Source organism: Monodelphis domestica, chromosome 5 (assembly GCF_027887165.1).
Source record: "Monodelphis domestica isolate mMonDom1 chromosome 5, mMonDom1.pri, whole genome shotgun sequence".
NCBI classification, from domain to species: domain Eukaryota; kingdom Metazoa; phylum Chordata; class Mammalia; order Didelphimorphia; family Didelphidae; genus Monodelphis; species Monodelphis domestica.
The window spans coordinates 85,173,948-85,191,388 of NC_077231.1; positions in this window are offsets into that span (position 1 = coordinate 85,173,948).

Consider the following 17,441-nt stretch of genomic DNA (forward strand, 5'->3'; position numbering starts at 1 on the left):
ATAGTAATCACCAGAAGGAAAGTTCTATAAGATAACATTTCAGTTATTTCTACAATACATCTTCATTTTGATAATTGAGTTTGTTCTAGAATGTTAGAGCTGAAAGAGACCTTGGAAGATCTTCATTCAAGAGCAACTCATCCTATTTGCTTAAGGGATTTAGTTAAATGGAAACCAGTATTAACCCTCACCAAAGATGACTCAATATCATTTTATCACAGAGGGCTCTCTTATCAGCACAGAGCATGTCACTAGGGGCATACTTATCACTTAGGTACATTTAATGATACTCATCATGATCAGAATCATGTTAATAGCACAAGCAGTGGTCCCCTTTTTATTCCCTCCAGTGATTTTGCAGGGGAAGCTAAGCTATTCAGTGGATAGAGCACTGAGCTTTAGAATCAGGAAGACATCTTCATGAGTTCAAATCTGGTCTCAGACACTTCTCAGCTGTGTGACCCTGGGCATGTCATGTAATTCTGTTTGCCTCAGTTCCTCATCTCTAAAATGAGCTGGAGAAGAAGGCAAATTTCTAGTGTCTTTGCCAGGAAAATACCAAAATGGTGTTAGGAAAAGTTGGATGCTACAGAAATGACAACAATAATGACGTGAGTTTACAGTGATTGCTTGGGATTCCCAACACAGAGACTATTGGCCACATGTCCAAACCTAAAGTTCAGGTTTTCTATATATGACAAATAAAGCATATACCTTAGCCTGGTGAAATAAACAGCAAGAGGAAGCAATTATTTAGGACCTTATTATTGTACTTCTATGCAAACAAAAAAAACAAGGAACACTAACTACTGGTCTTGTTTTCCAGGAAGGAGAGTCTATCTGGTTTAAGGGATTTGTCATAAAGAGGATTGTGGGGGGGCTGGGGAGTGGAAGAGAGGACAGGGCAGAACTGCCTTCTGGTATTTGGAAGAGGTACTTGAATATATATGGTAGCCCAAGTATTCCCAATGGGCTCCATAAGTCAACTTTAGCAGTAGACAGCAATCAGATGACAATTATTAGAGCTCAACATCTCAGCTCCTCAGGGAAAACCTATGGATAATGTCACTTAACTAGTAAAACTCTTCTCTTGACTCCAGTGACAGCCTTCAGAACATCTTTTCTGAGCTGAGTGGAGTGAAATGTTCAATGAGAATTTAGTTCAGAGAGCCTTGAGTTGATTTCATACAATGACTGGTTTAAGGGATTTGCCATGCAGAAATTTTGTGGGGCTGGGGGAGTGGAAGAGAGGACAGCACATACCTGTCTTCTGGTATTTGAAGGACTACCATCTTGAAGATGTGTTTTTCTTGTCTTATTTGGCCTCACAGGGCAGAACTAGGAGAAACAATTGGAAGTTCCAAAGAGGCAAACTTAGGGTCCAGATGATCAGGAAGGTTGTCAATTACAGTGGAATTGGCTGCTTTGAGAGGTGAGTTCTTCATTATGGGAAGTCTTCAAGTAGAGACTGAGCAACCACTCATTGGATATGTTATGATCAGGATTCCTTCATATATAGTTATGTTCAGAAGCCGAGGTCCCTTCCAGCTCTAATTTATGTGATTCTATGAAGTATGAAGAGGCTAATTAAGACTTACAGAGGAAAATTCCTATTAGTAGAACTGTCTAGAAAAATAATGCCATAGTAGGCAATAGATATTTTTATACTGAATGCAGTTTAATATATGACTGCTTCTAACCATACTATGTGTGAAACTGATTCAGTTGCTTTCCCTTTCCCTTTGGGTCTTTCTGCAGAGATTAGATGACCTCTTATTGGGCCCGATAGAGGCTGAGGTAGATATGTCTAACTGCAATTTTCCTATTCTGTGAAACAAGTGATTTAGAGTGCCCAACTATATTCCGAATAGGCTCAAGTCAAATTCAGCAGTAGCCAGCAATCAGATGTTTCCTCATGAGCTACTTAAAATACCTGGTGTGCTTACCCAATGTACTGGATACAGAATATGTCAGTCATTGCATCAGCCAGTGTCATGATTGCAGCTGAATAATGTGGTGCCATTAATGGAGGCCAATGATACTGATCATTGGTAGGGGAACTGATTCTGTGCAAAGAGGCCAGAAAAAAACTGGAAAATGTCACCATTACATTGGAGCATCAGGTCAATTTGTCTTGGCCAAACGCCCCTGGGAATTGTTGTTTTGCATGAACAAAATACTTAGCATGCTGAAACCAAGTAAATCTGGAAAGGCTTTTTGGTCTTGTTTTGCCGTGTTTTCTTGGGTTTGTACCGTTTCACAGAATCAGGAAGGAATGTTATTGAAGGAGATTACTGTGCAGGTTTGGGTTGGACTGAATGACCTCTGCAGTCCCTTCCAGGTTAGGCATTCTGGGCTTCTGGGAGGTCATCTAGTTCAACCTTCCCCACCCTCAAAATCTCTCCTTTCTATCTTGGAAAGTTTGCCTCTTGACTTGCTTCATTCCTTAAAAACCACATTGTTTCAACTGGGTGTACGGCTGTTCTTAATTGTACTTGGCCCCCTGTTTCCTCATCTGTGCAATGAAAACACTGGACTAAATAACCTCTAATACCTCATCAGGCTCTGGCTATAATCCTATGAATGAAAATGATAGTTCATTGAAATGAAAGACTGAAATGGTGACTGTGTATTCTGGAGACCTCTAGCGGTCAGGATCAGGTTTGCAGCACTCATTTTGCCTCTGCCTACAATTAATTGTGTAGAGTAGTGAACACAGGTAGTCTCAGGCGACTGGAAAAGCTGGGTTCCCATTTATCCTAAGAGTAGGCTGTCACTGCGCTCATGGATACACTGTGTGAGCCTCTCACTGTCTCCACACAGCCCTCTAACACTATAAATGAGAAAAGGGACCATCCTGCTCAGTGGAGGGAGATTCCATGTGAGGAGTTCCCTATATCAGTGACAGCACAGGTCCAGATGAGAATTTTGTTAAATGTGATATTAAGGAGAATTAAACACAGAATCATAGGCTATTAGGAGCTGAAAGGGACCTGTGGTCATCTAACAAAACCCTCCCACTTTACACATCAAGAGCTAGAGGGATTAAGGAGGGGGGAGAGCGGTTGTACTGCCTGTGTGCCTGGACAGGTCATGTTGCTGCTTTCCTTACTCCAGACTCCTGTTGAACAAGTGCTGCTCTAGAGTAAAAGTGGTCCCTATCCCAATAATATTAATCAGCAAGCACCCTCGGTCTGGCCCCTGGACTTCCAAGACAATAATTACTATAGTGATGACCCATCTTTCATCATAATTTTTTTCAAGAGATTATATTTCTTGCCTCTGTTTTCAGTAATCATTCGCTCTTTAACTTCTCCCTTTTTCTTTTCCATTCCACTATTTTGCTGACATCTGTTCCATCAATGATTATAACGTTGTTTGCTGAATCAGTGGTCAATTTCTCACTTTTGTCTTCCTTGACCCGTATATAGAACTGAGGTTGAGAAAATCAAGCTGTCCTTCCAAGTCTCCTTGGTTGTCTGACACTGTCCTGGTTCCACAGCTCTCCCCCATTCCGTTTTTACTCCAGTCCCCTGAATATGGGCATTCTTCCAAAATTCTGTGAGTGTCCTCCTTCTCTCTTCTGGTCTCCCCTGGTGATCTTAACCAGTCTGTACTTTCAAATGCCCTTTCTATTTGAGTGACCCCCAAATCTATAGCTGCAGCTCTGATTTTCTCCCAGAGCCCCAAATCCATATGGTAGCTAAGGTCCCTTCCAGCTTTAAATTTATGATCACATACTCCTATATTTTAATTTCCTGATAATTAACAGCACCATTGTTCTCCAATTCAAGAATTCTCAGAGTTTCTCTGACCCTTCTGTCCCCACCTTCATCTGCCAACATCCAGTTCAGTTCCTGAATCCCAACTATGGACCTGCCAAATCCATTCTCTTTTCCAGTTCCATTGATTATTTCAGACCCTCTGGACTTTGCTAGAGCCTGTCAACATGTCTTCCTACTTCCAGTCTCTTTCTCTACCATCCTGCTTCTATCCAATGAATTTTACAAATGCATAGGCAATTAACAATAATAGTAACATTAACAGTAACGTTCTAGAAAATGCTGTACGTTTTGTAAAGCATTTTGTGTACATGATCTCACTTGATCTTTACAACAATGGAATGTAGGTTCTATTATCATCTCCACATTTACTGGGACTGGCCAAATCCCTTAACCTCTCTGTATTTCTATTCCTTATCAGAGATCATTTTTGGATGGTAGGACCTCATTTTATGTGACTAATATAGTCAAAGATTCTTCTTGTAAACTGAAAATTGTGCATCTATGTGAACCCCATTATTTAATAAGTATTTCTTATATGAAGCTACCTGGACACTTTATGACTTTCCTTAGTCTTATCAGAGCTACCAGCTTCACTACTCATGTTCTCTGAGGTTATTATTAATAACTAAATACCATTATTGAAACAAAGGAGTAGCATTGCTCTATTGTGGACAAGACATTACAAGTGAGAACTCTGGACAAAGACTGATACAGGAGCTAATGTTTGGTATAAAACAATGCAATGGCACACTAGTGCTTCTCAGAGAGAGAATGAGTATTATTGGTCAGACCTCTGCAGGATTTTACCTGCCTTAGTGTGTAATTAAAAGTTTTATTTTATGAATTTATGAAATTGTATGAATTTATTTTATTTTTCTGCCTTTATTTTTTTGATGACCAATTGTGTATACCTGGATTTACATGTGTTGAATTCATCTAAATGAATGTATCCTCAAAATGGAGATAATAATACTTGCACTCCCCACCACATGAACTTTTGTTAGAAGGAAAATAATTTTAAAACCCTAAAGGCAGGGTTTCAGGGGTCTGGCAGGTGAACAGAGAGCCTTTACTAACCTCTCCCCACATAGAGAGGTGGAGGGGTCTGCTTTCAGGAGAGTTGTGACAATTAACATGGGAAATGTTGAGGGGAGGCATTGGTACATAAGGGGACATCCTATAACTGGTTCCAGTTGGCTAAGCCTAGGAGGAAAGGCCATCAGAGATTCTCAGCACATGTTTCTGACTCCCAAATCTTACTAGAACTTCAAAAAAAAATAACATTTATATAGCCCTCTATGGCTTATTCAGTCTTATTCAGTGGTTACCATGTTCCAGGCACTGTGCTCAGTGCTAAAGTTATTTTAAAAAGAACAAAAACATCCCCTGCCCTCAAGGAGCTTTACGGGCCTTGGAAAATGCTTTATAAATCTTAAAAATGTTACTTATTCTATATTTGGTTTAGAATTTAAATAGGAATAAAGAAATATGTACTCTAGATACAAACAGTGAATCAAAAAGAGATTCCAAGCTCTCACTGAGCTCGATTCATAGTATTCAAGGCCAGCTGATTGAAGTCTCTGCTGTATCATATCTAATATACCTATCTAAGAATATTTGTAGATGCCACATAGATCACAGTACTCTAGCCTGGAAGAAGTTCAGGACTCTGCCCAGGGCCACACAGCTAGTAAATGCCAAAGATGGAACTGGAAACCAGGTCTTACTGCAGGGCCAGCATGTGATCCACTCCATCACTTCGCCTCTGAGGACAGAAGGATTTATTGTGCCTCCAAATTAGTCATGAGTCCCTAGGGTTTCACAAAAAAAACATAGCAATTTTCTTTGGCTAGTGCACTGAAGGGAAAGGCACCTATCTCCTATTCCCAGACACCTAATGCAGTAGCAGGATAATTTCAGAGAAGCACGGAGTTAAACAAAGACTATCCCTTCTTCCCAGTACATTTCCAAAAAGAAGTCGGGAGATGGTAAAAAAAAAACACCATTAGATGCAGAAACAAAACTGGTTAACTCCAAAAATCAGCTTAGTATAAATTGCAAAGTTATAATATTTTAAAATTCTCTTCTTCAAGTCAAGTGAATTGATATAGTAACTTTACTTCCTGAATAATCTCAAAGCTAAGACTTATGTACACCCTAAAAATTCACCTTTCAATGGCTATCTGTGCTGTTCTTTATTTTCCTTAAGAAACTTCTATTAGTTCATAGAAAATTAACTCATGACAGACAGAGGTGCATCCCCCTCCCCACCCCCCCCAGCCCCAATAACCACTATGATGTAGGTAGAGATAATAAATAGGCTTATTGACTGTCAAGTCATGCCACTCACCTCTGGCTGGAACACTTTTCTGCATTCTTTCACAATTCTACAGAGCTTAAAAACAGCTGAAGATTCCACTAAAATCTTCCCCTTGATGGAGGACAATTATCAGGGTAGCACAAACTATGGCTGACCTAATCAAAGATGGAGAGAGCTGTGTGGTTTATTGGAGAGAATGCTGGGTCCGGTATCAGTAAGACTTGGCTTCGATTCTGGCCTCTGACACTTAGCCAAAGGGCAACCTTTGGCAAGTGATTAAACTTTTCTGAATTTCCATGTCCCCATCTAGAAAGTGAGGGGATTGTACTGGATTATTTCTAAAGTCTTTTTCAACTCTAAATCTATGGTCCTAACATATACCACCCAGACTGTAGGCAAGTCACTGGATCTCTATAGGTCTCAGTTTCCTCAACTGTAAATATCAGTTTGGCTGAAATGAATTCTCAGGTCCTTTCAGATTTGTATTTCTCTTAACTATAGTATCATGATAAGAAATGTCTTTTTTTTTTTAAATTAAGGTAACAAGGTAAAGCTGTTAAAATGAGCAAAATACAAAGCGGATGTCTGTGGAATAAGGGGACAGGAAGGGGAGGTTTCTGAAACACTTTGTTATAGTGTTTATGTGGGACAGCTAGTTGGCATAGTGGATAGAGTGCCAGACTTGGAGTCAGGAAGACTCAGCTTCCTGAGTTCAAATCTGGCCTCAGACCCTTATTAGCTGTGCAACCCGGGGAATGTCACTTAATCCTGTTTGCCTATTTCCTCATCTGCAAAACGAATTGGAGAAGGAAATGGCAAACCACTCCAGGCTCTTTGCCAAGACAACCCCAAATGGCATCACAAAGGCGAGACTGAAAAATAACAAAAACACCCAATATCACAAATATTATCTGCATTCACTCTGTAGGCATTTAATACCCTTCACAACTTGTCCCCTTCCTACCTTTCCTATCTCCTAACACTTGATTCCCCCTTCAGCAGCTCTAGGGTCTAGCAATTCTGGATTTCTAACTCTTCCTCACATATGACTTCCAATCTTCTAATGCTCTATCTTTACCACTGGCTGTGCCCTATTCTCAAGATGCCTTTCCTCCTCCTCTCTGTCTCCTAGGTCTCCTGAATCACTTGAATACTCAGCTCATATCCCATCTCCTGCAAAAGATCTGCCCCAAGCTCCTTACTCTATGCCCTTTCTATCCTCAGAGGAGAGGCTGGTGCCTTCCCTCTGAAATCACTGTCCATTTCCACTGGATGTAAACAGTCATCTCTAAGCTGGCTACCCCATTCAACTATAAATTCCTTGAGAGCAAACACTGGTTTTGCTTCCCTTTGCAGTGCTTGACATAGGGCATGGCTCATAACAAACCCTTAATTAATGTTTATTGACTAAAGGAAGAGAGTTTATGCTTTGAGTTCAAATTGTACTAGGGACAGGCTCTAAAGTCTCCTCTAAATTTGGAATTCTGTGATTCCATATATTGGGAGCAGGAAATAGTATACTAACACTTATATGGTGCTTTTAGGTTCGCAAAGTGCTATACATATATCATTTGGTCCTCACAACTACCCTAGCAAGTAGGTGCTATTATTATCCTCATTTTACAAAAGAAATGGAATTACTTGCCCAGGGTCAAATAGCTGGGAAGTTTCTGAGGCAGGACTTGAACTGAAGTCTTTCCTCATTCCATATCCACTCAGCCCACCTCATTGCTTTTCTGGCAGAACAAGTATCAGGAAAAGCATCCTTTCCAACCTTGATTTAATGATCCCCTGATTGTCTGAGAGGTGAGCAGAAATTTGGGGGGAAAATCACCTAGCTTTGAGCCAAGACAAAGCATTTATGTCTGTGAACTGGCACTGGTTTAGTCATTCCCAGGAGTGATTTTCTGGGATTGCATTTGTCATTCCCTCTGCAGAGGACAGATGTCTGATAAAACACCATCTTCTAAAAACAGAGAAAACTGCCACTTTCCAGAGATCTCTTGTACCTGCCCAATTCTCTGTTCTCACTGCTACCTGATCAACTTATCTTAGCCTTAAGATAACTTCTCAAGCTAGAAAGAAAATTAGCAATTCTGTAGTTCAGGAGGCCTTCACTTTTGTTGTGTCCTGGGTGTGTCTCTATGGCAATCTGGTGAAGCCTAGAAACCCCCTTATCTAAACGTTTTTAAATGCACAAAATATAATACATAGGATGATGAAGGAGCCCCATCATATTGAAAGAGAGGTGCAAATGTATTTTTAAACTCAAAGATATTTCATTTTCCCAATTATATGTAATAACAATTTTCACCATAAGTTTTATGAAATTATAAGATCCAAATTGACTCCCTTCCTCCCTTCCCTCCTCCTTCTAAGAGATGATAAGCAATTTGATCTCGGTTATACAAGTATTTTCATGCAAAACATACTTATGTATTGGTCATTGTTGTAAGAGCACACTCATATGAAAACAAAACCCTCAAATAAAACCATAAATATACTCATATGAAAATCTGGATATTTTGATCATCAGTTCATGTAGATCTTTCCAGCTTCTTCTGAAATCATCCTACTTATTATTTCTTATAGCACAGGGATATTCCTTCACCAAACATGTACCACAATTTGTTCAGCCATTCCCCAATGGATGGACATTCCTTCAATTTCCAATTCTTTGTCACCACAAAAAGAACTGCTATAAATATTTTTGTACAAGGAGGTCCTTTCTCCTTTTTTAATGATCTCTTTGGTTACAGACCCAGTAGTGATTTTTATAAGATCAAAGAGTATGTATGCCCAGTTCTATAACCCTTCCAAATTGCCTTCCAGAATGTTTGGATAAGTACACAATTCTTCCAACACTGCATTAATGTCCCAAATTTCCTATATTCCTTCCAACATTACTTTCCTTTACTATCATATTGGCCATTGTGATGGATGTGAAGTGGTACCTCAGAGTTGTTTTAATTGCATTTCTCTAATTAGGTGATTTAGGGCACTTTTTCATTTGATTATTGATAGCTTTGATTTCTTCATTTGAAGTGTTTGTTCATATCCTTTGACCATTTTTCAACTTGGTAATGACTTGTATTCTTATAAATTTTACTTAGTCCTCCACAAATTTAAGAAATTATATCTGTATCAAAGAAATTTGTTATAAAAATTTCCACCACCCCATTTGCTGTTTCCCTTCTAATTTTAGTTATACTGGTTTTGTTTGCACAAAAGCTTTTTAATTTAATATAATCAAAATTATTCATTTTATATCATAATGTTCTCTATCTCTTATTTGGTCATAAATTCTTTTATTTTCCATAGCCCTGCAAGGTAAACTGTTCTATGTTCCCCCAAATTGCTTATATTATCACTTTATATCTAAATCATATATCCATGTGATTTATCCATATATACCTTATATTGGTATAGGGTGTGAGATACTCAGCTATACTTTGTTTCTGCCATGCTGTTTTCCAGTTTTCCCAGCAGTTTCTGTCATATAGTGAGTTCTTACCCCCCAAAGCTTGAGGTCTTTGGGTTTATGAAACACTAGGTTGCTAACGTCATTTACCACTGTATATTATGTAGCTAATCTATTCTGTTGACCCAACATTCTATTTTTAGCCAATACCAGACTTTTGATGATTATTGCTTTATAATATATTTTGAGATCTGGTACTATAATGCCACTTTCCTTGATAGCTTTAAAAAATTAATTCTCTTGATATTATTGACATTCTATGCTAGTTCTATAAAATAATTTTTTTTGTATTTTGATTGGTACTGGCACTGAATAAGTAAATTAATTTAGGTAGAATTTCCATTTTATTGTACTAGCTCAGCCTACCCACAAGCAATTAATATTTTCCCAGTTATTTAGATCTGAATTTATTTGTGTGAAAAGTGTTTTGTAATTGTGTTCTTATAATTTCTGAGTTTGTCTTGGCAAGTAGATTCCCAGCTATTTTATACTGTCTAGAGATATCTTACAGAATTTCTCTTTCAATAGCTTGATGCTGAACTTTGTTGTTAATATATAGAAATGCTGATGATTTATGTGGATTTATTTTGTATCCTTAAACTTTGCAAAAATTATTAATTATTCCAACTAGTTTTTAATTACTCTAGAATTCTCTAAATATGCCATCATATCATCTGCAAAGAGTGATAGTTTAGTTTCCTCATTGCCTACTTTGATTCCTTCAATTTCTTTTTCTTCTCTTATTACAAATGCTAATATTTTATAGTAGTAGTAGTAGTAGTCTCTCGGTAACCGAGGATGACAATTGTCTTTGTGCGTTTTCATCTATGATAGATGAGAGTGTACAAAGACATTTGTGCATGAAGGAGATTTAAGTGGAAAAATCGATGCACAGAGATAGTCCCACTCTCTCGGCGTTGGAAGCCTGGGTCCAGTGGCACGAAAAGTCGTTACACCTGGAGACTTCCTCAGCTGAATTGGATGGCTGTGTTGTCTTTTGTGCTCCAACAAGCCCTAAGCACTCCACAGTGCTTTGCTGCGTCGCCATCTCAGCCGTTGAACCTTCTTATTGGTTTCTTCCGTCTGTTCCGCCAAAGCAGTCCTCACATGCTGGGTAAGCAAGGCCCTGGTTCACCAGGGGTCTATGACCCGATGGCTACTCTCACAAGGTTTAGCCGGCCTGTCGAAGTCGTTGCCCAGGAAATAGACAGTAAAACTATATGGGTTGGGGGCAGCTACTAGGAGCCACAAGTGAGAGCTGAGTGTCAGGTGGGGGTCAGAGGCTGGAGAGCTCCCCTAGAAGGGCACGACAAGCCCTCTGTACCAGAGATACTACCCCTCCCTGAATGCCCCATACACCCCTATTTTATAGTACAATATTAAATAATATTTAATTTGGTAATTTGGTAATAAGGGGCATCCTTGCTTCACCCCTGAACTTATATTGGGAAGACTTCTACCTTACCTTTATTGCAGAATCATCTGTATCAACTTGCTGAAAGTTTTAGGTAGCTGCTACTTATCATTTTAAGGAATGTCCTATTTATTCCTATGCTTTCAAGTGTTTTAAATCGGAATGGATGTTCTATTTTGTCAAAGGCTTTTTCTGCATCTTTTGAGAAAGTCAGATGATTTCTGTGAGTTTGGTTATTGATATCAATTATGTGTATAGTTTCCCTAAAATTAAACCAGCCCTCTATTCCTGAAATAAATCTCACAAGCTCATAGTGAATGATTCTTATGATATATTGTTGTAGTCTCCTTGTAGTATTATATTTATTAAGAAAATTGCTTGATCATTTTCTTTCTGTTTTTGCTCTTCCTAGTTTAGGTATTTAGCATCATTTTTATGTCTTAAAAAGGATTTGTAGGATTCCTTCTCTGCTTATTTTCTCAAGTAGTTTATATGGTATCAAGATTAATTGTTTTTTAAATGTTTGATAGAATTCACTTGTGCATCCATCTGGCCCTGTAGAATTTTTTTAGGGAGTTCATTGATGACATGTTCAATTTCATTTTTCTCAGGTAGGATTATTTGAGTATTTTATTTATTTTTTTGTTAACCTGGGCAATTTACATTTTTCTGAATATTCATCAATTTCATTTAAATTGTCAGATTTATTGGCATATAAAAGGGCAAACTTTCTCCTAATGATTGCTTTAATTTCCTCTTAATTGGTGGTGAAGTCACCCTTTTCATTTTGATATTGGTTATTTGATTTTCTTCTTTCCTTTTTAAATATCAAATTAATTAATGTTCAATATATTTTTTCCTACCACCACCTAAAACTAACTCAGTCTTATTTATTAGTTGAATGGTTCTCTTAGTCTCAGTTTTATTAAGTTATCCTTTGATTTTTAGAATTTCCAATTTAGCCTTTAATTGTATATTTTAAATTTGTTCTTTTACTAGCTTTTTCAGTTGAATGACCAATTCATTGATCTGCTTTTTTTCTACTTTATTGATGTAAGCTTTTAGAGATATAAACTTTCTCCTAAGTACTGCTTTGGCTGTATCCAATAAATTTTGATGTGTTGTCTTCTTTGTCCTTAATGAAATTATTGATTGTTTCTATGATTTGTTGTTTGACCCATCCCTTTTTTAGAATTAGATTATTTAGTTTTAGTTTAAAATAAAATTTTAATTTGTCTTTCCATGGACTCTAATTGATTATAATTTTTATTGTGTTATGATGTGAAAAGGATGCATTTGTTTTTTCTGCATTTGGTTGTGAAGTTTTTATGCTGTAATACATGGTCAGTTTTTATGTAGGTGCCATATACTGTTGAAAAGAAGGCATATTCTTTTCTATTCCCATTCAGTTTTCTCTAGAGATCTATTAGTTTTAACTTTTCTAAAATTTCATTCACTTCCTTTACTTTTGTGCTTATTTTTTTTCAATTTATCTAGTTCTAAAAGGGAAAGGTGGAGGTTCCCCCCCAACCCATATAGTTTTACTGTCTATTTCCTCCTTAACCTCATTTAATTTCTCTTTTAAAAATATGAAGGCTATACCATTTGATACATTTATGTTTAGTATTGATATTTCATTATCTATGGTACCTTTTTTATCAAGATGTAGTTTCCTTCCTTATCTTTTAAAATTAGACCTATATTTGCTTTATCTTTGTCTCAGATCATGATTGCTATTCTTTTTTTACTTCAGCTAAAGCACAATAAATTCTGCTTCAGCCCCTTGCCTTGATTTTTTGTGCATCTCCCTGCCATAAATGTGTTTCTTGTAATGACATGTCATAGGATTCCAATTTTTAATCTACTTTTCCATCTGTTTTGGTTTTATGGTTGAATTTATCCCATTCACATTAATAATTATCATTAACAACAATGTATTCCTCTCTATCTAATTTCCCCATGCTCTTTCTCTTTCCTTTCATTATGTCACTCCTCACAAATGTTTGCTTTTAATCATCACCTCTTCCCTTCTATTAAACCTCCCCTTATTGTATTCCCCTCCTACTTCCTTAGAGGGTAAATTAAGATTCTATACTCAAATGAGTGTGGTTGTTATTCCCTCTCTGAGCCAATTGTGATGAGAGTAAGGTTAAAGCATTGCCTCTTACCACCATGATCCTTCCCTCCATTGTAATAATTTTTAGCAATTATTTAGGTGTGATAATTTACCCCATTCTACATCTCTCTTCCCTTTTCTCTCATTGCAATCCTCTTTTTTCACTTCTTGATTTTTTTGTATATCTTATTCTAATCAGCTTCTTCCCAAACTCTCTATGTATATGGCTCCTAACTGCTCTAATACTGATAACAATTTTAAGTGACATTAATTTTCTTTTCCATGAAAATTATTAACCTTACTGAATCCCTTTTCTCTTTCTTATTCATCTTTTTATGCTTCTCTTGAATCTTGTATTTGAACTTTCTGTTTAGGTCTGGTATTTTTTTATCAGGAATGTTTGGAAATCTTCTATTTTATTAAATCATTATTTCCCCCCTGAGAGAATATCCTCAGTTTTGCTTGGAAGGTGATTCTGGTTTGTATATCTAGTTCTTTTGCCTTCACGAATATCATATTCCAAGAATATCATATTCCTTTAATGTGAAAGGTGCTAAGTCCTATATAATCCTGACTGAAGCACCGTGGTATTTTAATTTTTCTTTCTGGCCACTTCCATGGCCTGAGAGCTCTTGAATTTAGCTATAATATTTCCGAGAGTTATCATTTGGGAATTTACTTCAGAAAGGCAAGAGAATTGTGTCCACAACCAAGAATCACCTACCCAGCAAGATTGACTATATACTTCCAGGGGAAAGTATGGGCATTCAACAAAATAGATTTACAAATATTCATAAAGAAAAGACCAGAATTTATGAACAGTTCATGCAAAAGGAAACAACATTTCAAACAGAAACCAAGAATTTAGAATAGATAGTCACTAGCTGGGTGTCAGATTGGGACTTGGGAAAAATAGAGACACTAAACCCGATGATACCTTTATTCCAAAACAAAGAAAATACAGAGTCATATTTGTGGATTAAAGTGGGGGAACAACAATACAAAGCCCTAATTGACACCAGTGCCACCTGATCTGTCCTCAAGTCATCCCCAAAGAACATCATGGCAGAAGGGTCTGTTCAGATAAAGAGAGAAAAGGGTAAGATTCAAAGAGTCCCCAAACTGAAATCTAAAATAGTTAAACTGGGACCTTTGACACTTGACCACACATTCCTTTGAATACCAAGTTGCCTGTCCAACCTGATTGGCTGAGACTTTTTATGCAAAATAGGGACAACCATACAGTGTGACCAGACAAGAAAGATTAACCTACATATCTCCAAGCAGTCTTTAAAACATTACCCATTACTTTTCCTTGGGCAATTGAATGAAGAACCAGAGCAATGGCAAAATGATAAATGTATTTCTGAAATTCCCAAAGACATTCCAGATGGGGTCTGGGTGAAACATTTCAAAGGGGTAGGGATAATAAAATCAGCTTCACCTGTTAAGATAGAGGTCAAAGAGGGTACTCCTCCCCAAATTCCTCAATACAAACTAATCAAGGAAGCCATGGAAGGAATCACCCAATAATCAATAGCCTACTGGAGCAGGGAATATTAACACCAACAATCTCTGAATATAACACCCCTATCATGCCAATAAAAAAGCAAAAGCTAGATCCATGAGGCAAAGCAACCTGGAGATTCGTGCAAGATCTATGGGCAGTAAATAATTTCATAAAAAAGAACCACATGATAACTCCAAGTCCAAGCAGCATAATATCAGAGATACCAAGTACTGTTTTTTTTAAATTTGAAAAATTGTAACACCTTATTAATTTTATATGTAAAGAACATTGTAATAAAATTGTTTTAAATTCTACTATACCAATGGATGCTAACATGTCATCAGGCATGGTAAGCAATATGTGAATTTTGTTCTGTGAATATATAATGTGTATTCCTTATGCTATATTTGTAACTTTCCCTAATTTTTGTCATTCTGTATTTCAAATGGACTGTATGAAACCTGTAATGGACATTAAGTTATATGATATAATAGCCTATGTTCCCCAACTGTTATCTGTGGGTGTATCTTGTACAAGTTTTATGCCTCTTTGTGTGTTTGTGGAAATTGGCTAAAAGATCTAATTGCTTGAAAATTATGGTCATGCACATGAAACAACAACTGGATACAATGGAACTCTATATGAATAGCATTACTATAAACCTGGGATGTGGAAATGATAACAGCAATATAAGCAATAATGGGAAAAGGTTAAATAGATTGGAGCAGGAAGAAGCAGCAGGAATAGTGAATTTCTGTCCCCTTAGAGATTTGCCAGTGGTTACAAAGAATGATGTGCATAAAGTTAGAACTCATAAAAGGTTTTCCCTGGAGGAACTTGGGTCTACTAAAAGGAGAACCCCAAATTTTAGTGATAAGTACAATAAAGTTATTAAGGAGATGCATGGGGCAATTGAATTATATGATCCTGATTTTAATGATTTTGCTCTCCTAATGAAAGAGGTCTTAACTAAGAGAGAGAGAAATAAGTTTATAAAGGAGACAAGATCAGACCCTCTGTTACAATCATGGCCAGAGAATTTGAAATTGGATACTGCAGATGATGGGGTATATGAAATGTTAATTGAAGTGAGGGTCGCAATACTGGAAGTTATGGGGAGATATACAAAAAAGGCCCAATGCTTGGTCCAAGTTTGAGGCCATGAAGCAAAAGTGTCTGAAGCACCTGCAGTTTTCCTGGAAAGAATAACTGAGGCTGATAAAACTTTATTGGGAATGGATGCAAGCATGTATTTGTGAAAAATGTAGTTCCAAGGGTCAGAAAATTCTTTAAGTCAAATTACCCAGATTGGGAAGAGCTTGATCTGGAGGAATTGAGGAGAAAGGCTACTTATTTGACAAATGATCCAGAAGAAAAAGCTGATGATAGAGATTCCATTGTTCAAGATTTGAAAAGAAAATTAAAGGAAGCTGAATTGAAAGCAAAGGAAAGTGAAATTAAGGAAGTAAAGGCAGTAGCTGCTTTGAGATCTGTGCAGTCAAAATATAATAATAACTATAGGCCTAATGAGAGGAAATCAGGTCCTAGGCACTGTTTCCTTTGTGATCAGACTGGACATCTGTACAGAGACTGCAGATTCAAAAATCAAGTCAGAAGGCAAATAAATAGGAATAATGGTTTTAATAGACAATACAATAATTGGAGTGATAAATATAATTATAATAATAACAACAGATAGAATAACAATAATAATAATAATCAAAACAGATATGTTAATCAATGCCAAAATGCCTGTTGCCAGGGCCAACAAGCACCAAATCTAGATACTATGTGATCATGGAAAAATTCTGGAGCTAGACCAAAATACAGCCAGGAAGTAAAAGGTGATCAGAACAAGGGTACAAGTGCCTTATGAAGGTTTTCTGTAGGGACATATGAAAATGAATCAAGAAATTGGTGTGGTATAAATGAAAATTAGTTGAGGATAAATGAAAGTGAGAGTAATGAAAATGAGATAGATGGTGATACAAATGAATTAATTGAATCAAAGGAAGATATGATTAGTGTAAATAATTGTACAGAGAAAGAACAGTGTAATATTAATTTAATAGAAAATACTAATGAATGTAGAATAAGAGAAATTAATGAAGAATATTAACTAAATAATAATAATGAAATTATAAATGAGAACAATGATACTAAGATGGAGAATCTAAGAACCAATGAGAGTAATATAAAAGCTGATGATACAAAATTCTGGGAAAGTCAGGTAATTCAAGTAGATGTAGACTTGAATGGACAGGAAATGACTGAGCTGTGTAATGATGTTACTGTGCTTGCACCAATTCTTGAAACCTTCCAGTCTCCAAATAGCACTGAACCCTATATTTCTGTAACTATAGGGGATAAGATATATGATCTTTTGGTGGGTACTGGAGCCAGTAAATCAGTTTTTCAAAGTCTTCCTAAAGATTGTAAATCTGTTGGTACTATGGAAATGATTGAAGCTACTGGAAAACTAGAGAGAGTAGCAAAATTACAAACTAAAATGATAACTCTAGGTCCTTTATCTGTGGAACATGCATTTCTTTGTATGCCAGAATGTCCAATGAACCTTCTCAGGAGGGACTTGCTTTGTAAACTACGCGCAATGATTCAATGAACTGACACTGGGGATATATCATTACAACTACCAGAAGAATCTATGAAAACTTTTCCATTGCTGTTCTTAGATTCAGTCAGTGCAGAGAATGACTTGGATTCCATATATCCTATTTCTGAGGATATATCAGAAGACTTATGGTCAAAGTCTTCCACAGATGTAGGCCTATTGAAATCAGCTACTCTAGTAACA